This window comes from Mustela erminea, chromosome 12 (genome assembly GCF_009829155.1).
Source record: "Mustela erminea isolate mMusErm1 chromosome 12, mMusErm1.Pri, whole genome shotgun sequence".
NCBI lineage: Eukaryota > Metazoa > Chordata > Mammalia > Carnivora > Mustelidae > Mustela > Mustela erminea.
In genome coordinates, this window is record NC_045625.1 from 58346046 (window position 1) to 58369364 (window position 23319).

The window sequence follows — 23319 nt, forward strand, 5'->3', positions numbered from 1 at the left end:
AAATAAATAAATAAATAACTCTTAAAAAATAATGTTCTCCCCCAATATTTCACATCCCTATACTTTATACTTTGGTTAAATTGGGCTGTTTATTGGTCCCTGTGCAATTATTCTATTTTATATCTTTATCTATTATAAATCTTTGTTAGGAGCCTAATATGCCTTTCTTTGCCTAATCCTATTTCCAGATGATATTTCACCGGTAACATTTTTTCTTGCTCAAACACAATTGTCTTCAAAAATTGTGCCTGCAATTTTGAAATTTACATCATTGAACATTAACAAACAAAACATGATTTTTTTTTTCACTTAGGCTTGCATTTGCTGATATTATCTTTGCCATAGCAGTTTAGTTTGGGTTAGTAACACTATTCTGAATGAACTTAAAAAACATTTTTTGGAGAATAATTATACATTTTGGAGTTATGAGACATTGTAGACTTTTGTTGCTCTCATTTTTTCTTGTGTTACTAGTCATTTTTTGAGGTTGGTTTGTTACACAATTATTCTATAGTTAATACTTGTTTTAATGTCCCCATATATGTCTATCAGTATTTCCCACCCATCCCTCCTTGCATTGCTCGCTTTCTCTGCCTCTTTAATGTCCTTGCTACATGCTCTTTCTCCAGTGAGATTTCCTTCATAATAAATTTCCAGGGTGTGTGTGTGTGTGTGTGTGTGTATTTTGTGAAACACCTTTTATTTTACTCTTGTACAACAGATACCTGGGTACAAAATTTGAGATGATCTTATCTTTTCTCAAGCACATTAAAAATATTTCTGTTCCTATATTCTTCACATAGTTGAAAAATATGTTAGTTTTGTTATATCTTTGTATGTCAAGGATATTTACAAATATTCATAACTAATATCGTCATCACAGTAGTCTAAGTTGACATTGCAGTGCACCTCCATATGGACACCATTCTGCTTTATCCTCCTTGTCCTTCCCAAATTTGAAGAGCTATGTCTTTTGACCATTCTAGAAAACATAGAGGCCATTATATTCTTAAAATTTCTTTCACTTTTGTCCTAGTAAAACTCCTGTGAAACATCAAAGCACCTTTTTTTTTTTAATCCAGCTGTTAATATCCCTTTACTTTCATATTTTATCTCTTTCTGAAATACTTAGAATTAGGTTTACCTTCTATTTCACTATACTTGGGAATTATCTAAGTGGCTTTTCACTTTTTAAAAAATTTTTTTAAAAAAGTTCTATATCCACAGAATATTCATGAAGATTGTATGAGAATTCCCATATACCCTACATTGAGTTCTCCATTAACATCTACATTAGTATGGCACATTGTTATGATTAATAAACCAATATTGACACATTAGTAATTGAAGTCCATATTTTAAAAATTATTTATTTGAGAAAGAGAGAGAGAATGAGTTGGGATGGGGCAGAGGGAAAGAATCTCAAACAGACTCCCCCACCCCATCTTCCTGCTGCCAATGAGTGCAGAGCCTGATGCTGGAGCTGATCCCACAACCCTGAGATCATGACCTGAGCCAAAATCAAGAGTAAGAACCCAACCCAGTGAGCCACTTGAACTCACAACCCAGAACTCAAGACCTGAGCTGAAATCAAGAGTCAGACAATTCACCTACTGAGCCACTCAGGGGCCCCTCTTATTTGTTCTTATTATCATACAACTACATTTTTATTGTTTTTTATTACTGAAATATAGTTGACATGTCAGTTTCAGGTGTACAATACAGTGATTTGGCAATCCTATAATTACTAAATGCTCATCATGACAAGTGTAGTTATTATCTGTCACCATACAACATTATTAGAGTATTATAGACTATATTCTCCATGCTGTACTTTTTATCCCAGTTATTTTACAACGTTTAATCCTTGAGTATTCATAGTCTTTCTATAAACTCTCCCTTGTGAAAGTTTATATCAACATGTGTTGTGTAATCTTGGATTATGCACTAATGTTGGTGGAGATTTATTTTTGAAAATATTTTATGGTTTTCACTTATGAGGCATCTTAAAGAGAAGAATGCTCTTTGTCTCTGCTAAGATTCACATGAGTATTAACTGCTTTGTAACATTTTGTTTGTTATTTTCTATTTGTAAGGTCCTTCTGGCTAATAAAAACAAGTTTTGTACTTTCCTCTGGTTAATGGGAGCAATCCCTCTTAAACGTTTCTGTAGTTGATGAGAGTAATACCTCTTAAACATCTATTTTTTTAACTAAATGTATAGCTGCTCATGAACTTCAGCCTTCTATCAAGTTCCAAAACCAGCTTCCCACCTAATCTGAGCCTAGGGCTTTATCTTTTGTCCTGTTTTGACTCTTAACTGGCTGGAAACATGGACTTTTCATCATCTGTGGGTAGTTATACCTACTTTTCTTTACATTTTCATCTAACTTGCATTTTACGTTGATATTCTAATTAATAAATTTGTGTTTTCTCTTGTTGTATGGAAGAGGTTTGGCTGCTTAGTTGCTGGAAAGTAAAAATCTCTCTTTGCTTTCTGACTTTTGACCTACTAACATATTGATATGTCTTTGTTACTCTTTAACTAGCTACTTGGGTAATTCTCATGTGTGATTCACCTCTCTGAATCCCACTTTATTTACCTGAAATAATTATTCATGAAAAATAAGTACTTCAAGAATACAAGATTAAATGCATGACAAAATTCTAAATTCTGTTCAAAACTTACCTTTAAAAATTTTGATCCTTTTATATAGTACTCATTTATTCCTACATAAAACAATAAACTGATTTGAAAAATCCCAAGCATAGATTTTTTAAAAATCCTATTCCTAAATCCAGGTAGTGCCTATTCGAATGTTTTATGTTTTCTCATCCATGTAGAAATCCTGATTATCTGACCCAAATTCCCAAACCTCAATCTCTACAATATTTCTTAGATATTTTCAGAAATTTGTCTTATTTCAGTTTGGCTTTCGTCAGTATTGAAGTAAACTTCCTCTGAGACTCCCTTGCATTCTTTCCTTCTCCAGAACAGACAAAGAACAAGGTTACAAACAAGTTAATGGAAAGAGAAATACATCTCTGAAAGAATGAGTGTTAGATTTATAATGAACAAAAGACTATATTATACCAGGTACCTGTAGAATGTAAGCAGAGGCTGGGAATATTTTTAAGTGATTATATTTAATACAACTCATTAAAAGCAAAAAAATGTAATAATACAATTTCAAATAAAAATCAAATTATCTAAAAATTATTTTTTTCCACCCTTGTCAACCCTATCCCCTCCACCAACAATAATGTTGTTAAAATTCAAAATATCTTAATTTTTCCCTTGTTGAAGAGTGCTTCTGGTATTGTTTCATGAACATGTAGTTACATTTAGTCCTGGGAAATCTTTGTCCTTTGAGTATAATATTGATCTATGGCCCAAAATATTAAGTCTTGTGGCTAAGGTTGCTGATAAAGATGAGAAGCAAAATCTGGGTTTACCAAATGATAAGTAGCAACAATAAGAGGACACAGTTAGTTTTTGAAGCATAAAATGAAAACTACATAAAATAAAAATTTAATCCTTATGGAATCTTAAATACACACCTATCCTTCACTGCTTTATGTTCTTTTGGGTACTTCCTGTATGGTAATCCACTTCAAATTCTTTTACCTTGTACCCATTCAGTTATTAATTCATTTGTTCTTTTTCAATTGGATGCCATCTTTTCAGTCTTAAACTCTGGATAACTCCCTCCATCCCTTGATTGGGGGCTTAATTAAGAAGACCTAAATGCTTTTCTACTAGACCTTCTAATTTATCATGGGAGGAAGTTGTGTCTCTGTCCTTTATTAGATTGTTTACTTAAAATGCAAGCTTTTCAGTATTTAGTTTGATCCAGTTTTATATACAATATATTATTAAGAGGTCTTTAACTTTTTCTTCCATGAGATGAACTGAAATAGGTAGTTTACAATTAAAATTGATTTAATATTGAAACAGATTCTTTTTCATCCTAGAATCTAATTCTAGATGAAATGTAAATTGATCTCACTCCTTAGTAATCTTTTCCAGCTGAGCAGAATAGCCCTGTGAAGGAGAATTCTACTTATAATATTACATAGTTACTTGTATCTATTACTCTAATCCAGGACTATATACACAAATACACCTGAAAGATAGACAGAAACTACTGTAGGGGAAATGATCTGTATCATGTAGAAGGATTATTATTTGATATGTATACATTTGAATGTTATATGCACATGGTTGTATTTTGTTAAAAAGAAAGCTAGTTAATATTTGTGGATTCTTTATTCAGTGGCCTCATAAATGATATTCTATTTCTGCCTATTTGATATTCTTGTTTTAAACAAGGAACAAAATTGATCCTTACCACTTATACACTTTAACAACAGTGTTCCTCTGAAAAGTATTGGTGTAAAAGACATGTTCAGAATGTCAAAACATTTTTAATTACCACCCTTTGCCAGTAGTGCCATATACCATCAGAACATTTCTGAAGTTAATATTTTTAAAATTAATAATTATCAAAGTAATAGGAAAAGAGATATGCAATCATACTATATGATCCTCTAAGTAGAAGGGTTATTAGTAGGACTGTTTATAAAGCAACGATTTTCAATTTAGAGTCATAAGTAATTAGAATCCTTTGAGGTAATAAATGATGAAAAATAAGGTTTGAAAACTACTATTAAGAAATCTTGATTTTATACACATGACAGTTCAAAGGCAATTTGCAATGTTGAATGTATGTGTGTCTATCTATCTCTCATCAATCATCTATCTATCTATCTATCTATCTATGTATCTATTTCACATATATATCCCAGATAATTTGTGCATCATATGCCACATGTCAAAACCCTTGGACAGGAAGTAAGAGGTATGTAGCACAGGTATGAGAAACAGGGTCTCCAGGTATCATCTACAAAAACTTGTTCAAGTGTATGTAAGACTGTATGTAAGACTGCAAAAAAGCAGAAATAGGGTGATTTCACTGAGTCTAAGTCAGAGATGGTGTCAGTTTGTTGCAGTTTAAATACTGCATCCTGCAAGGTAAGTTGTTGAAGTTTATGGAACTTTATCATTGTGTTCGGACTCTTTTTTTTAATTAAAAAAAATTTTTTTTATTATATTATGTTAGTCACCGTACAGTACATCATTAGTTTTTGATGTAGTGTTCCACGATTCATTGTTTACATGTAATACCCAGTGCTCTATGCAATATGTGCCCTACTTAATACCTACCACCTGGCTCATCCATCTCCCCACTCTACTCCTTGTAAAACCCTCAGTTTGTTTCTTGGAGTCCATAGCCTCTCATGGTTCATCTCCCCCTCTGATTCCTCCCCTTCACTTTTCCCTGCCTTCTCCTAATGTCCTCCGTGTTATTCCTTATGTTCCGTAAGTAAGTGAAACCATATCCTGCTTGACTTATTTCACTCAGCATAATCTCCTCCATTCCCATCCACGTTGATGGAAAAGTTGGGTATTCATCTGTTAGGGTCCGTGATCAAAGGAACGAGACTGACACAAAGCGATAGTCAAGCAAAGCTTTATTTCGCGCCAAGCATCAAAAATCAAACCAACCAGTCGGGGCCGTCTCTTACAAAGAGGCGACAAAGACCAGGACACGGCTCCCGACGATTCCCCTACCTGATGACTCCACTACCAGACAACTCCGCTACTGGCAAGGCCACTCCCTGACGATGCTTCTTCCCCATGATCCTGATGTCCTTCACGACTACGTTTCCCAGCCTCACAGACTAACTTTTATAGAAGTGGGGTTGAGCCTGGCCCACACACAGGTGGCCAATGAGATTGCAACACACAGGGAAAACTGCACAGTCATGCTTGGTGGGCAATACCGGTGACCAATTGAATTTCAATTTACCATAGTAAATATATGCATGCTCCATTGATTGGATGTCTCCATCCAGCCTGGCCCGCCCCTGTATCCGGGGTTTGCAAGTAAGTTCCTCTGGGAGGGGTGGGGTCAATCCAAGTTTACAACCAAAGGGGTGCCCCTGGCCAACCAGACCCCTACACATCCTTCCTGGTGGCTGAGTAATATTTCATTGTATATAGGGACTAGATCTTCTTTATCCATTTGTCTGTTGAAGTGCATCTCCACTCTTTTCACAGTGTGGCTACTGTGGACATTGCTGCTATGAACATGGGGTACATATGACCCTTCTTTTCACTACATCTGTATCTTTGGCGTAAATACCCAGTAGTGCAATTGCCAGGTCATAGAGTAGCTCTATTTTTAATATTTTGAGGAAGCTCCACACTGTTTTCCAAAGTGGTTGTAACAACTTGCATTTCCACCAACAATGCAAAAGTGTTCCCCTTTCTCCACATCCTCTTCAACATTCATTGTTTCTTGCGTTGTTGATTTTTGCCATTCTAATTGGTTTAAAGTGGTATCTCAGTGTGGTTTTGATTTGCATTTCCCTGATGGCTAATGGTGATGAACATTTTGTCATGTGTCCATTAGCCATTTGTATGTCTTCATTGGAGAAGTGTCTGTTCATGTCCTCTGCCCCCCCCCTTTTTTTTTTTGACTTGATTACCTCTTTTTTAGGTGTTGAGTTTGAGAAGTTCTTTTTTTTTTTTTTTAAGATTTTATTTATTTATTTGACAGAGAGAGAAATCACAAGTAGGCAGAAAGGCAGGAAGAGAGAGGGGGAAGCAGTCTCCCTGATGAGCAGAAAGCCCAATGCGGGGCTAGATCCCAGGATCCCGAGATCATGACCTGAGCTGAAGGCAGAGGCTTAACCCACTGAGCCACCCAGGCACCCTGAGAAGTTCTTTATAGATCTTAGATATCAGCCCTTTTTCTGTAGTGCCATTTGTGAATATCTTCTCCCATTCCATTGTTGCCTCTTTGTTATGTTGACTGTTTCCTTTGCTGTGCAGAACTTTTTATCTTGATGAAATACCCAAAATTCATTTTTGCTTCTGTTTTCCTTGCCTTTGGAGACATGTCTTGAAAGAAGTTGGTGGGGCTGATGTTGAAGAGGTTGCTGCCTATGTTCTCCTTTAGGATTTTGATGGATTCCTGTATCACACTGAGGTCTTGGATAGACTTCTTGAAATGTTTTGTTAAATATTTTGCATGTTAACCTTTAAAATTTTACCTTTGTAAGAAAAATGGTTATAGGAGAGTTTGGATAAGCCAGTCACAGAAGAGGAGAAGCTAACAGTACAAGGATATTTGATACAACCTGTCTTTAAATTTTACTTAGTTGTTTTTATCTTTTACATTGTTTTTGTGCTTTTGGGGGTAATTTTCTTCGCTGAGCACTGAAATGAACTTACTGTTTTCTGGACATGGGCTTGAGCACTGGAGATGGACAGGGATGAGGGCAGATTCAAGGAGAAAAGAGTGGCAGCAATAAGGAATGCATATACTTCTTGGAATACCTTGGTTGAATATGGGAATATAGTGGCTTTTTTTTTTGTTGTTTTTAAAGATTTATTTATTTATTAGAGAAAAAGAGAGCATGCCGGGTAGTGGCAGAGGGAGAGGGAGGAATAGTCTGAAGCAAACTCTGCCCTGAACGTGGAACCTGACACAGGGCTTGGTCTCACCACTCTGAGATCATGACCTGAGCTCATGCTAAGAGCAGACTAACAAACAACTGCCTCCCCAGGTGTCCAATGACTGTGTATATTTTTAAAGATTTTATTTATTTATTTGAGAAAGAGAGAGAGCATGCACAAACAGAAGGAGGGGTAGAGGGAGATGGGTGAAGCAGAGTCCCACTGAACACAGAGCCCAATGTGGGGCTCAATCCCAGGACCCTGAGATCATGACCTGAGCAGAAGTCAGATGTTTAACTGAAAGAGCTCCCCAGGCACCCCCTACCCCCTGCCATGACTATTTTTTTAAAGTTAAAATATAGTGAGAGAGTAGAATTGATACAGAATGACAGAACAATTTATAAGTAAATGGATCAACTAACTAAACTTTCTCATTTTTATAAAGAAAAGGACTTTCTATAGGGTCTTAAATGATGAGGCTGACACCAGTCAAACAGATACTAACACATTTTAGGATCATGAGCAAACATCTTAGTAACTCTTTGTGCTCTAAATTTTTCTTTTCATTTTGCCCTTTTTTTTCCATCTGTCCATTTCTTGATAAAGATGAGAAGAAAAAAAATAGTTATCTTTTACAAGCAGGTTATTCCTCCAACAAAGAAACTCATGGATTCCTTCCAGAGTAATGGGGCTCCCTAATGATTCTCTTCCTTAATATCACCTTTCTTAATGTGTTCTCTGTAAAGAGATATTCACTCTCAGACATAGCTAATTTAATAAAATAGCTTCAATAGTCACATTATACAAATATCTTTTTGTGTGAGGGTAATTTATCTGGTTTCACAAATGTTAAGGGTAGAAAAGATCTCTTGGAAGAGGAGATATTCAAAATACTGCTAACCTTAGGGATTTTAGTTTTTAGACTGAAGAGTCGGAATGAAAATCTAACTTGCCCTCTCGCTATCTACATGTCACAATATTTTTAATTTTATTGTTATCTAGAGAGCACATGTCAAATATAACTAGGGAAGGATTTGGACACCTAAATTTTACCATTATGTCCCAAGGTACCTTGTTGAAAGTTTAATGATATATTCCTATCACTGAACTGCTCATAATCCTTTTCTACATGTAGAAATATATGATAAAGGGTATTTTACTCTTTAATTTCAGCTTCCAAGTTATTTTTTAGAAAAAAAGATAATTTATTTTGTATTTTTGTTCTTGGGCTAAAAAATCTTTAATTCTGGTTTTCACAGGTAAATAGAATGCTATGCATGACTCAACAAATTCAGGGGTTTAATATATATAATCATTATTCATTTTGTCATTTACACTATAAAAATGATAATGAGTCAGCACATACTCATAGTTCTGCTTCACAGAACATTTGCTTCAATTAAAATATATTTTATGTTGCAGCGAAATTCGTATGACTTTTTACTTCTAATTTGATTGTGAAAAACCATTTCATGATATTTCAGGCATGGTTGAGGAAAGACAATACTTGTGACTTTACGGCTTAGGCGTCTATTACTGTGTTAGTGGATTTATGAATTTTATACAACTTCCCAACCTTTGGGTTGCTCAAACTACACTCCAGGAAACCAGTATTTATATGGGAAGTTTAGGGATGAGCAGCTTAGAGACCTAAAATAAGGAAAAAGTGTGTTGAGAGGTGAATACATAGGTAAGAGCCAGGCAGAAGGTCAGAATTCTCAGGAGAGAATTTGTTTTGGGGACTGATAAGCTATTCAATTCCCTGTGCTCTTTCTGCATGTTTATTTTTACAGATAGTTTAAAGATCAAATAAAAAAAAATTCTATGCAGTTTAACTGATATCTGACATGCCACTTACTAATCCAGCTTCAGACAAACAGATTTGGATATCTCAGTTATGCTTATCAATGTGTAAGACCATTAATTGTCCACAGATTCCCCTCATCCACTCATTAAATAAGCATGCATCAAGTATCACCCACTTATTAGGTATTTTGGCAAGTGTTGAAGATTTCCAAGATAAATACTTGCACATAAACTTTCCACAGTCCAGTGGGGAAGATGAGCAAATAGTCAAGTTATCTCAGAAATGGGGTATAAGATAGTGACTTTCTTTGCATGACCAATTGTTTCACATGATTTGCCAGAAAGCATACTCAGCCTGCAGTAGTGGAGCATGACAGAGAAGGCAAGGTCCTAAAGGACTTTTCAAGTTCTAATATGAAGTAGTTCTGTTACATTCAGATTTTATTATTTTAAATTTAACCTAATATCTCTTGGGTTATTAAATGAGGTTTTAAGTTTCCAGATATAGTGGTGAATTTTGTATCTTTTTGGTATTGGTTTTCAACGTATTTTCTTTGTAGTCCTATTAACTATGTTTTCTCACCATGATCTTTTGAAAATTAAGACTGCTTTTTGACATAAATCTAGTCAGTTTTAATGAACTTGTGCATGAAAATATATGTTCTCCAGTGTCTCCCCCACACATAGGTCTTGGCTCCTCTCCATTCTAGCATCCTCCCCTACCATTTCCCTGAAACAAATCTTGTCTTGGTCACTGATGATTTCTACACTGTAAATACACTGAACAGCTGTTGGTTTTTATCTCGCTTGCCTCACCAGCAGCAGCTGATGCCGCTCAACATTCTCTCATCTTCAAACCACTGCTCTCTCTTGGTGTCTGGAATCCCACTCTAATTTCCCTGCAACTTCAGTAGCTATTCCTTTTCATTCTCTGTCACTGTCTCCTCTTCCTCTGCCAGTCTTTAATAGTTGAAGTACCCAACCTGTCACTCCTTGGACCTCTTAACTTTCCAAACAGACTCATTCTTTGGGAGATCTTATCGGATCCAGGCCTTTTTAATACTGCCTATGTTCTAATGATTTCCAAATTGACATTTCCAACCACACTTTCTCCCCCGATCTTCAGTACTCTGCTTCCTATTTGATATCTTCATTTGATTGCCTAATGGGCATTGTCAAGGAGATCCATTTCCACAATGGATAATCCCCCCAAGCATTAGTAGTCTCCCTTCTCTGAGTGAAGGCCAGCTCTATTTTTCCTTTTGCTTGGATCTAAAATCATGGAGTTACGCTTTTTCTCTCTTATTAACACCCTACATGGAATCTGTTTGCAAATCCTATCTTCTCTATCTTCAAACAAAACCATATTCTAACCATTTCTTTCCACCTCCACTGTCTCTGCCCTAGTCTAAGCCATATTCATGTCTTTCCTAGATTGATGCAGTAGTCTTATATTTCTGCTTCTGACTTTAATACCCTTCACCAGGTGGTTCTATCTGTTATCTACCCCAAACCCCTCATTGACTTTCCACTTTATTAAGAATAAAAGCTGGTGTCTAATTTCTGTAGTAGCTTTTAGATGATTACTTTCAGATTCTTTATTTTCTGATCCTCTTACTCCTGTCTCTGTCTTTCAACTCACTCCAAATTAACTCTGTCTTTTGCTGTTTTTCTGAAACAATAACAGCAACAAATACACTCCTATTAGACTATGTTGTTTATGTTGTTTACGCCTGGAACATTTCCTCCCATGTACTCACAGGGCTGACTCTCTTATTCCCTTCAAGTCTTTACTCAAGTGTGTAAAGATTTACTTCACTCCCATGTCTAAAACTGAATTGGTTCCCACACATTTCTTCTACCCTTTGGCTGCATTTTCTCCTTAGCAGTTACTGTTAATAACTTCTCTGCTATAATCTGCATATGAACAAATTGCACTTTTTCCATTACTGTATTCTAAACATCAAAATCAGCGGTAGCACGTAGTAGGTAGTCAACAGAGGTTTGTGAAAAGAATGAGTTGCTGTGTCAAGTTATGAGCTACATAATGGCTACCTCGTTGCTCTAGATGAAAGCAGATGGGGGCAGAAGTTAGCATGCAGGAAGTTTATAAGGAGTGTTTTGGGATCAGGTTGTGTGAAAGGGAAGGGAAGAAAGAAGGAATAAGCAAATAGAAGATGGGCTGCAATGTAGCCTCAACAAAGGTTTCTTCCAACAGTGCAGAAAGCTATCCTGTATTGTGGCCCTAAGCCACCCCTTCATGCCCACTCAACATCTGTAACTGAGTGCAGGCTGCCTTTGAGTGAGGACTCGGTGAGGCAGCATGGCCAGCTTCAGGCAATTCCAGGTAAGATTAGAGCCTGCAGTTAACAGCACTCTCAGCAGCTGGGTGAAAAGGTCTATGAATCCTGAAAAGGCATCTTTCAGGTGTCCACTGCAGGACCATGGCCTTACGAACCCTGCCATGTTCTAGAAGGTTTCTTCTGCTGTGAACCACATGGTTTCCACAACTTCAAATCTTCACCCAAAGAGACCTACCATTTATTTTTTTTTCCTCTAGATTAAAGAGGAACATGTACTCCACCTCTCACCCCACATAGTCTCCGTATCTTGCAATATAAACATGTTATTTGTTAATTACACTCTTCCTGATTACATCGTCCCACTAGAAGATACACTCCAAGAAGACAGATTTTTTTTTGTTTATTTTGTTCTCTGAACATAATCACAAGCGCTTAGAATAGTGCTTATATATTTGAAATACTTGTGGAATGAGGGAATTTCACGCTTCTGACTGAACTTTGTGATGGTTTGATTACATGGAATTCTCAAGAGTGAGGATAGCTCTTTTGACTTCACTGATGTACAGGGAAGAGTGAAGCAGAGCCACGGAGTGGGCTGGCAAGCTGACTAGAAAAGAACTGAATCCTGCCCATTAGGATACCTACCAATTTACAGGCACAAGCTTGGTTTCTGGAGGGCTGACGTAGCTCTACTGTCTCCTTCTTTTTCGGCTGGGTACAATTCGGTATTGTCTCTAAGGTGAGGAGACTAACGCTAGGCTTAGAGGTTAAGGAAGAGATTGATAACAAGCTTTATTGACGATAGTTTGCCCCAAGAGTTAATGCAGGGAAGGTGTGATGGAGCTAGCTGCCACCAGAGCGCGCTGTGGGACCTCTTTGTGAGGTTTAGCTTTCCAGTGTAAGATTGCGAGGAGCTTGGGAGCGCAAGCTTTTGAGGATGTTAACGGAGAGGAATTGTGCTCATGTCGTTAATGACTTTGCTTCATTGAGGAAGTACGTAGAATGAGAAAGAATGCATTAAATTGTACTTGAAATTTAAAAATTGTGAAGGATTTTAATAGAAGTTTCACACAAAAAGATACGTAATATCCCTTAAGTAACATTAGGAGATATTTAACCTACATCAAAATTCTTAAAATGCTCATTAAAATGACAGAAATAAAATTTTTCACCTATCCGATTTTCAAGAATCTAGAAGTCTGTCCACCCAAGCGGAAGGTGGTGATGGTAGCATTAGTTGGCTCTACTTTCAAGGATGGAAATTTGGCAACATTTTTGAAAGTTACAAATGCATTTTACACACTCATAGGAAATTAACCTAGAGATCTACCTCTAAGACACAAATTAACAAACTTTTTTTTTAATCTCAAGAATAATAAGAGTTTTGGAAAATAAAAATCTTGGGGTGTAATAAATAATTTCAGGTCCATCAGAGCAATAGAAAGACAGGAAGCTGACTACAAAGAAGATGCTGTTGTTTATTTACTAATATAAGATTCCACTTTTGGTGGGATGGGGAGAAAGGTAGGGCCTATTAAAGTGGGCAAAGAGTGCGATCTTTTTTCTTTGTTTAAATGAAGGTGGGGTGGGGAATAATATACATACTTTCACGTATTTGTAGAAGGAAATTTTGCACGAATCCTAAGATGCCAACAAAGTTGGTCTCGTTGAAGGTGTCATAAGGAGAAGATGGATGCAAGGGTGACAGAAAGACTTAGTTCTATGTAACATTTTGTGAGGCCCAGATTCATCTAAGTGTATTATCTATTCACAAAACAAATACATATGTTTTAAATTGCAGGGGGGGAAATGTTGGATTAGTCTTGAGGAAATGTTGACAATTCCACTTATCACTTAAATGCATCAGATACTTAGAGGTGTTTGTATTCAGTTACCTAGGCGGTTTATAAGTTAGTAATTATCTGCTTGAAATCAATCAGTACTAATAGGTCTGGCAGCCTCAAAATGAATGAGGCAAAGTTTCCTGCAGAGCTGCCCCAGAGTGAACTTGCAGAGCTGTTTGAAGTTTCCCTTAGGATCTCTTTGGTTGTCTGGACTTTCCATGATAATCTTACTCCCCACTACCTCCCATGGTACAGACTGATCTGTCCTTTGGGCAAGGAGGAAAGAATTTAAGAAACTATTTCCTTACATTGTAACAGATTTTCTCTAGTAATACACATTTATTGACTTAATGTTTATTGAATATCTACTAAGAACCTGGCAATGAGCCATCTTCTGAGGCTATGAATCTGTCCCGCGTAAACTTTCCTTTAAGGGACTCATAGTCAAGTAGGAAGTGGCATAGTCTGACTGCTTTGCAGAATGACATGTGCCATGGAAAGACCAAAAAAAAAAAGGGGGGAGGGAATGATCTCCTGTTACCAAAACTGAAGAAAATCTTTAGATCATTTCATGGATTTTAAAATATGAGTAGGGATTCTCTGGCAACAGGGAGGGAGGGGGAAAGAAAACAAACTTCTTAAACAGAAAGAAGAGCAGTTGTGAACAATCTGAAAATACGCTGCCCATTACAAATGTTGAAGAGTTTAGTATGGCTGGAGTGTGTCTGACTTGGATTTCTGTCATTTTGAGAAGAATTATTGCCACTGTAGCTAATACTAACTACTTGGTAGATATGTATGTATTAGGTATGTTATGCCATTTAATTCTAACAATAAAACTCTGAGGTATGTTATCTGAATCATACAGATGATGATATCAAGAATTATAAAAATTTATCTAGTGACACACATAGGAGCCAAACCTACATTTGATTCCAAATCCCGTGCTTTGAGGTAGGAGCAAGGGTTTGCTGAACCTCTCCTATCCTCCTTTCAGAGTCACTCTTGCTTTACCTTTCTCCATCCTACTCTCTAACACTGGAAACGAGTTTGGATGGAATTCATCAAGAGACTCTGTGACCTTGGGAGCCCAGAGTGGTTTGTCCTGTAGATAGAATAGATAGGAAACCAGAGAGAAGGGAGAAGATGAGTGTGGTTTATCTTAGGGCTGCCTCTCGTCCTGTCATCTTGTGCTACCCGGGACTCCCAACCGAAGATCACTGTTTCTGCCCAGGGACCTATATACATCTGACTCTCTAGATCTGACTCCTAGATGGTAGCAACTGCTCCCTGTTCTCATCTCTCCCAGCCTCAGGGTGGCACCTTCCCTTGCAGTTTCCCAACAGATAGCCCCCAGTTTTGTAATAGGTTCTTTATTGGACTCTCCTCAATTATTCTAATTTGAAAGTGCCATCTGTTTTCAGTTGGCATTAGACCGACATTTAAGAAGTTATTGTTATTATCTGAATGAGAGCTAATGAAAGCTTCTTGTGTCAGTAGCAGCAGAAATAAAGGGGGTGAAATGGATTCCAGAGGGAGAGGAGAAAAGTCTGAATTTTAAGATGGCTACGAGGAAAGAACAATATTCACTCTGAAGATATGACTTTTATTACGGAAAGAAAATGGGTTTCTCTGGCACCTTTATGTTACACTGCATAGGAAAATCTCTTAAATTTAAAGCAAAATGAGACAAAGGGGTGGTTCAAACTTGACACCAGAAAGGTAATAGGTTTCACTGCTAGTGTTGAAGTACATGGAACCACACTATTCACTCAGAGAGGTTGGGGCCAGATATCAGGTCGTGATTTAAATAAGTGATGACTACAGATTGAGTACAAGAGGGTAGAGGTTCCCCCTGGCTGGTGGATCAAACAGTAGGGCATATCAGCCTGGTGCTGAGGATGAAGGTAAGGCAGCAAGCCTCAGAGGAAGGTCAGCAAGTAACAGGATCTCCACCATGAGATTCAATTCAGAGTCAAACTCTGAGGGCCAGAGAAGGGGGCAAGGACAAAGGCAAAACGGGAGCTGCCTGGGACAGACTGCCACAAGAAGGGCATGTTGTTGGATTTCTTGTGTTTTCTTAACCCATCCAGCTGTGCACCAGACTGGAGCAAGGCTGGGAGTGCTGAAGGCCAAGTGGTTTCCGTTGTGACAAGTAAAGGGCCTTTCATACACAGGCAGCCCAGCTAGGAGGTTTTGTTTAAGTATCTGATTCCATCATCTGATCAAAATCTGTATTTTCATGTAATGTTTCATAGTAACAACACTCTGGTGCCTTTGAGGAAACATCTGTGTTCTTCATCAGGGTCTCACAAGTTGAAGACTATAAAGTAGTACAGGCATAAAACTGTTGTGTTACTAAATTGCTTCCTACTGAGATTTCTTTTGGTGGTGTTAAAAAAATTCAGGATGCAATATTTTCAACGTACTTTCTGGGGTTTAAGGTATTTTGATTTACAATCTCCAAGGACAATATGTAGAAAATGGCTTCCTAAATTAACACACCAGTTACTTAAACCAAATGGATAGACATGCTGGCACTGAAATAATAATCCCTTATAAAGAATATCTTATAGGAGATAAAATATAGACGTCCCTTTGACTTAAACACCTGCTGTATTAATCATTGTGGTATAAATGATAGAGGTGAAGAGTTTACGCTTCTTTCCTTTGTGTTGAACATTCTGATAAATGGGTGTCTGATGTGACAAGGAAAGATAACATAATGAATATCTTACTGTGCTTGAATGAACGTTTAAAAAAAAAAAAAAAGATTGACACCGTATTTTGTTCCAGGTGGGAATAAAAACAAGCAGTTCCTGGCCGGTGATACTGCAGTTAAGGGTGTCTGACAGACAGCATGTTGGCACCAGCATTGAAGGAAGTGATGGGCTTTCGCTCCAGGTGAGTACAGTTCTCCAAGATACAATGGGTGCATCTTTCTGATTTTTACCCGTGGGACTCAGAAGAAAACTCCAGCAAGATTTTTACCCTCTTAAAATACTGGAATACTGCATTTCTTCAAAATATTATAGCTGTAAAACTCTATCGTACTTTAAAGTCAATAAATATATATTTCATTCCTCTTTAAGTGATCAAACAGGTAACTCTGAATGGCTTTCTTTCTGAACTGGGTGTCAAAATGCCTGAACTGAAAGTAGAACGAAAGATGAAATTTCATAAAGTGTTTGGGGGTTAAGAAGAAAGCCTATTTCCAGAAGTGACCAGTGGGAACAGAGTAAACATGAAGCATTTGACACTGACACACTGTTCTGTAGCCTTCGTGACAGGCACAGGAGGGATGAGTTAGCTTTGAGGACTCCAAATTTTGTCACTTCCAAAATCATGCAATTAGAGCAGGTAGATAACCCAGTAACTCAAAAGACTCCTTGACTTCTGGTTTCTGAATGACATGAGATCAGAGGTAAGGATCAGACATACACATATTCTAATTACAGTTCTCCACGTATGTACCTTCATGAATTCTTAAGCCAGAAGGTATGCATCATTCAGGGACCTCAGTATGAAGCTTTTGTGGGCTGAATAGAATAGGCTATAGATTTAAAGAATGGAAAACAAATGTTACACAACTTAATTTTTTAAATTTGCAAGACTTACATACTAGGCCAACACACATGTTAATTCACATATAATTTCTGCCTTCCACAGATTTAAATATTAACAAAGAAGGTAAGCTAATTAAGTCTAGCAATTAAGTTAATTAAGTGCTATCAGAAAGACGTAAAGAATATGCAATAAGTACTTATTCTACTTATCAAATATGTAATAATCCTTCCTTTTGTCACCATGATTCTGTACCTAGTGACAATGAAAGGGGGAAAATTAAGAATATCTGAAAAGATACGAGCAAAGGATGTTTCTCATAATCTGTTTTAGTAGCAATGAAAATGATAAACAACCCAAATACTTAACTGCACTGAACTTATAAAATAGATTTTTGTTCAAACTGTGAAATTCTATGGAACTATTAAAATGATTTAGAATACTTATGAAAGAAGGAATAAGGATATTTTTAAATTTATAAAAGCAGGTTAAAATGTCTTTAACATAACATTTGTGTATTTATGTAGAAAAGGCAGAAGAATATGATTATTTTATTTTTGCTTTTTTAACTTTTTTTTCTGATGTTTTCATACTGGATGTTTTTCACATAATCAGAAAAAATACAACTTAACCTTGAAAATGTTTTCATAAGAATATAGGATCATAGAAGAATAAGATCATGAAAAAATAAGGTCATTCCTTCAGAGATTAAAAATCAGTCAGTTAACCGTCTGCCTCTGGCTCAGGTCATGATCTCAGGGTCCTGGGATCAGGCCCTGCGTTGGGGGAATCAGCTTTTCCCTCTCCCTCTGTCTCCTCTTTCCTGCTCATGCTCTGTCTCTCTCTCTCTTAAATAAAATCTTAAAAAAAATCAGATTATGAAAGAGAATTGGAGTAAAATCCTAAATTTGTGTAAAATGTATATCTATACAGATAATGAAACAGAATTTAAGTAAAAACCTGCATTTGTATTTTTAAATGAACATATATGTATATTTTTTTAAAAGAACATATATATGTGCTATGTATTTATAAAAATATACCACTTTTTTGTTTAGATGAGAGTTTAGGAGAGTCAAGTTAATTCCTATTTAGTAGATGTTTAAAGTCCCCAAAGAAAGACTGAAATTTAACTATACAGAAATGTGCTTTCATTAGTATTAATAACAAAATTTGACCTGTTGAAATGGATAAGATTACATATTAAGCTTACTTTTCTTTCTTTCTTTCTTTCTTTTTTTAAGTTTTTATTTATTTATTTGACAGACACAGATCATAAGTAGGCAGAGAGGCAGGCAGAGAGAGAGGAGGAAGCAGGCTTCCCACCAAAGCAGAGAGCCCAATGCAGGGCTCGATCCCAGAACCCTGGAATCATGACCCGAACTGAAGGCAGAGGCTTTAGCCCACTGAGCCACCCAGGCACCCTAAGCTTACTTTTAAATAAAAGTATAAAATGAAAAGTATTGCTCTGCATTTAATTTTATAAAAAAATTATAGTATAAGTGATACACATTGAATGAATTTGAATATTGATATTTGTTTCAAGCTTAAAATAATCAATTTAATGTACTAAATGCTATCTTTTATTACACCCTGACATTTTGTAAATACTACTACATTTTTAACAAAAATTACATTAGTGTGTGATTAATTATAATATGAACATATTCATCAAATCTTTGAAAGTTAGTTATGTCTCATTACCATAGTTTTGTGCAATTCTTCTTTATCTGACTTCAGTGATGCATAAGTAGGTCATATATTTATCTTAAAAAATAATAAAAGAAAAACTCTCATTTCTCATATGAACATTTCATTTTAAAACTAAATTTTGTGTAGAATAGCTATGGTGTCCTCTTTCACAGACTTCTCTGTACCTATCTTTCACAGAGACCATGGTTTCCAAGTCCATACTTTGCTCTTTTTATTTTCCCTGTATATTCTGCTTGAATGATCACATACGCCCATGGCTTTAATATTCCCAAATTTGTTACTCTAAACCCACACTCCAATTATCCAGTAGAGCAATATTACCAAATGAACCAGAGGTATCGTTCTCATGTAGGCTATGTTTCGTGCCTTTTTACTTCAGATTCCTCTTTAATGTGGTCTCCTCTTTCTACCTTCCTCAATGTCAAATCTGAAAAAGTAAAATCCTGCTCCAAGGGATTTAGAAGGAGGTGCCCAAATTGACTAAATAGGCCTGAATTGTCCTTAAGGGGCAGGAGAAAGGACAAGTTTGTTAATGTCATTAACATATTAATAACAATAATAATTAGAAAAACTTTCCCTTTTTTTCTATTATTTGTGAATTTACTCTTAGTAATTCCTCATCATTCCCTTATCAATGCCTCTCCCCACAACATGCACATTATAAATACATGACCTGACATTAAGTTGAAATGAGAAGAATGGCAGAAAAATGTGTAAAATGGTAGTTAATCAGTATATGTGTGGGGCGACAGATTGGTACTTGTTGTCTTAGGCTCAAATATCTACTCTCCCACAAATGAGTTATGCACTCCAGAGTCTATGATTCTCTTTAAGCCTTTAAGTCATAAATTATTCATTCTAAATTGTTCCAGTTCTAAAAGTCAACTAATACAGTGTTTGTGAAAAACAGTCTATAAATGTTTAAGCATTTTGTGGGTCTAAGCATTGACTGTTATCAACAATAGAGAATAGATCCAACCTACCAAAATACTTAGATATGTTCATATGCATAAACACATTTGTATATGCACATAGAAAAATAGACTACCTCTATTGAAGTAGTAGGATTAGTTGTTTCTGCCGTGAAATCTAGATTTTTGGTAAAATATCTTCAAGTAGGTATTTGAAGAGAAAGTTTCTCCCTTTTTACTTTAATGTGTGTGACCTGCCCATCAAATCAACACAGTTCAGTAATTCAGGAGGTGTTTTCTCTGCCCTTTGATCACAAAAGAAATTCAACTAGGGATAAAATCCCAAGATAATGAAGGCAACACAAAGCACCTTCCTCTTATAAAATCCACTCAGAAAATAAAAGTGGTATGAAAATTAAAGACACAGAATATTAAGATAACATTGATTCATTGATCTAGAAATTATTTCTAACCATATATTAATAACATTCCATGACCTGAAATTTAGGCTGCAGTGAACATCAACACAGCAGCAAAAATTATTTAATATTGTCGACAACTGTAGTAATATTGACCTTTAACAGTTGAAATTACAGTTTCTGAAGTACTGAGAATATTTTGCAAACTATAACATTAAAAATTGTCAGGAGATGAGAATGGTCAGATGAATCAGTATTCATTAGACATTAAATAATATATGTCTGGACTAAATCAAAATAGATTTCACTTTTGTCGTCCTGAAAGCACTTAGAGTTCCAAATAATGTATAGTAAAATCTGGGAGAATTAGATCCTATAAACCAAAACTCAACTGGATATTGTGTGCGTGTGTCCTTTATTCACATATCTCAAGAAAATGCAATAACCTGAAAATTTACCAGAGCTAAGGAAGGAAGGAGAGAGACTCAGTCTTAAAATGATGGTACTGAATAATTAAAATTTGTTATTAGTCAAAAATGTTAAGCATCTATAATATACATTATATTCCCCTCAGGTCTAAGGAGATCGACGTGAAAGTGTTTTTACCTTCAATAATGATTCTCCGTGAGAGGAAATAAGCTACACATAGACAGGACTGAATAGTATGTCATTATGTACACATATCATACATATTTAGATAACTATTAGTGTCAGATGCCAGAAGATAAGGAGAGATCAAGAGCCAATATCTTTCTACAAGACAAAATTTGATTTGTGTTTCAGCAATTGAGAGGAATTCTTGAAGTAAGTTGATTTTGATAAGTTAAATGGATGGTGTGCAGGCTGAGAACGGTATTATAGAGGGAGGGGAAAATTTATATGCAAACAATGACTTTGAGTATAGAGAAGACAAAAGAACAGCTAACAATTTTTGTTGCAATAAAGGGTAACAGTACTGGAAAGAAAAGTACAGAGATTAATTTTGGTGGTCTTTAATGTTAGCCCAAGGAGTATGTTCTTAATTTTATATTCCCTTTCTAGCAATCTTTGAACTTTACACTGTATTGGACCCTAATACCATTGAGAGTATAAATGCTTGCAAAATCTTTTTCTAACTTAAAATGGAAATACTCAAAATCTTATACTGGTTGAGTGTATAAATAGTTGTTGCCAATCTCTTAAATTTAGAGGAGTGCAAGTCAATAAGCGAAACTTACCTCCTAAAGCATGCAAAATATAAAACCTAAAACTTTTTCTTACCACCTTTAAAACACTTACTTTCCAGAGCAAAGATTATTAGTCTCAGGGTTAGAAATCTACAGTACTTGGAACTATCAAAACTGATGTTGGTATAGTACAAAAACTTTTTACCATTTGTAATAAACAAAAACTCAAATTCATGATGACATAATGCTGAAAAGGTTTACATTGCAAACCTTATGAAGATTAAAATGCATATATTATGAAACCATACAGATAGTCAGTCATCGTTATTTTTTTTTAAATGTATTTATTCATTTTAGAGAGGGGGAGGGCAGTGGGAGAGAGAGAGTCTCAAGCAGACTTCTCCCTGAGTGTGGAGTCAGGCTTAAAAGTATGGTTAGTATTGTCACCTGCTGGATGTTTGGGGGGTGGGAAAATGAGAACTGATAAGAAGAAAATAAAATATTTCTACGTAATGAAAAAAATGAAAACATGCTTTTTAAAAAGGCTAATGTGAGATGAAGCAACTAACTTTCTGGATATTCAAAAAGATAAATCAATCTCCCTCAACGATCCTTTAGATCATATAGAACCTCCTTCTGGGTTTTATACAGAATATAAGACTTCAAATACAGAAAACATAAGCAGCTCCCCAGATCTATGACCGATGCTATAGAGAAGGTTATATTAAATTCAGACCTTAATAATAGGAGATGGTAAATATACAAAAATCCCTCTTAAGGCAATTTCTTTTATCTTAATGAGAAGAATTTCCTCACATATTTAGGTCTCACTTGAGCAGATGTTCCTTTATATGGAAGAATAAGAGATCTTTACCATTAAACTTTTTTATTGTATCTTAGATATGTGATTAAAGTACTTTTTTGGTAGTTGTTGCAATATGCTGTAACAGTTAAATACCACCATCTGTAGTACAGACCAGTATATACCAGTTGCTGAAGTCAAAGGTCTTGGTACTCAATATTGGCGACATGGAAATTAGAGTGAACATATTAGACCTATGGAAACTGACATTTTCTTGCCAGCAGTAGAGATCATTAGCATCTACTCTGGGTAGGAGTTGAACGCAAAGACAAAATGTGCTTCATCTCCAAACATATTTTTAGTATTTGGAAAAACCAATTTTACAAAGGTTAGAGGAATTTGTAATGTTCCTATCTTTGTACTGAAAGCTACGAAACTCTAGCTTTCAAATTTCTTTAAGTGAATCCCAACTTATTAAGGCAATTGTTTTAAGAGACACACACACACACACAAAAAAAAAAACCAAAAGCATCTTCTGGGCTCTTTGAAATTCATTTTTCTGGGAGATGGTTTTCCTTGCAAAAGTATGTCATATGTAACACTGGACAGATAATTCTTTTCAAAAAAAAATACACAAAAAAATTTGAGCAGGGGACCTCTCTGTAGAATGATTAGTGTACTTTATTTTTAAAATAGTTTTAAGCAGTTTTGGAGCACTACAAAGCGTTCTACTTCTCAAAATTGCTTTGTTTCTTAAAAATAGAAAATCATGATCTAGCAATCGAATAGTATTAAGAGACTTGCAAGAGCAACAGAATCACACTTTGCTCCATTCTATCTAGGCCTCATCACATCTACTAGAGAACAAAGTTCACCTCTCCTCTGTTAGTAATTACCTTATTTTTAATTAAACATGTTTCTATTAGCTTGATTAATATTAAATATTACCTATTAATTTCCTATTTTGACACTTATGTAGGATAAAGGACAGGCACCCTAATCACAGGACTTCTTTTCCACCATCTACTCAATATATTGAATCAAATTGTTTTAGGGAAATCAACATCCAATGTTTAAATCATGGTTATATAAATGTTGCTTTCTAGGTTTCTAACTTTTTAGCACAAGATGCTTTAAATCTCATCGTTTCTAAGATTATTAATGACTCTTTCCAATTTCAAACGCACAAACTGATGAAAATACTTGAGGCCCCCACGGTTTAGGTTGTGATCTCACTCCTCCACACGTTCATCCTTCTCCCAT

The 23319-nt window shown here is 35.8% G+C and overlaps 1 protein-coding gene across 44 annotated transcripts in view; it reads left to right on the forward strand.

The window, feature by feature from the left end:
* PTPRD (protein tyrosine phosphatase receptor type D) overlaps positions 1-23319 on the forward strand; it is a 2254226-nt gene that overhangs the window by 662054 nt on the left and 1568853 nt on the right. For all 44 annotated transcript variants that reach the window (XM_032307482.1, XM_032307455.1, XM_032307469.1 and 41 more), the window contains one exon: positions 16278-16385. The gene's annotated coding sequence lies outside the window, so the exon portion shown is untranslated. The remainder of the gene's footprint in view (positions 1-16277; positions 16386-23319) is intronic.